Raw genomic sequence first — 1009 nt, forward strand, 5'->3', positions numbered from 1 at the left:
ATATCTTTCCTGAGTTTGAATGCTGGCCGTTCTTTCTGACGATTGTTATATTCTCAATTGGCATCCACGAAGGTGCCCCCAGGCACTGTAGCAGAGTCGTCCCTAAATTGGAATAGAGACTATGCGCACTAGTCTTCTAAACCAATTTAGGGACGACTCTGCTACAGTGCACTCAGGAAAGATATTTTAAACGAAACTTAAGGGGGGAGAAGTGTGAGAGGGATAATTGTTACTAAGAAAACTTAACGAAAGAGCAATATATTCCAAAACTTAATATTTGGGCATTACAACAATTTCCCCGTTTAAACCAAAAAATACACTTGTGCGTTTCGAATTTACTACAAAAATTTTGTTTGTTATTTATTAACATAAATACATTATTACAAAATTCTAGTTAAACAATATCAAAATACAGTGCGAATAAATATTATTTAAAATCAATATGTAACCAATTATGGTAGAGAAAACAAACATTCCTCGAGTGAGGAGTCCGGCGGAAAAGTGTTAACACTTTCTCGGTTTTTGTTAAGTAAAATATTTTTCAAAATTGTTGCTTGATGTTTTTGTGTTTAATAAAGAATTCAATAAAAGGCGTTAAGCCTTAAAGTCCCCACAGCTCGGTTTATTTTTTATTTAATTTAATGTGGCTTAAATTAACTAAACAATGTGAAGACGATGCTTTATGTTAAATTGAGCATGTGCTTAAGATGTTTGAGTAGAAAAATTAAATGCTCCCTAAGGTCCTGACTATAACAAGACCACTTAAGTTTACACTTCCGGCTTTAAGCGTTATTTCCGTATATTATTGTAGGTCTTGTAGCGATGCGGCCGTGGATATAACGTACGACTGGGGGGCAAAAATATTACTTCATAATTTCGTTGCCCCGTCCGCTAACTCTAGGCAATGAGAAAAAAAAACGCGTAAAAAAATAAAAGGTTTAGAATTCTATTTCAGTAGCGATCTCCCATAAACACTTCAAAATGCTATATTTCCTTTTCATCAATTGAA

Source organism: Leiobunum rupestre, chromosome 2 (genome assembly GCF_980474605.1).
Source record: "Leiobunum rupestre chromosome 2, qqLeiRupe1.1.hap1, whole genome shotgun sequence".
Taxonomy (NCBI): domain Eukaryota; kingdom Metazoa; phylum Arthropoda; class Arachnida; order Opiliones; family Sclerosomatidae; genus Leiobunum; species Leiobunum rupestre.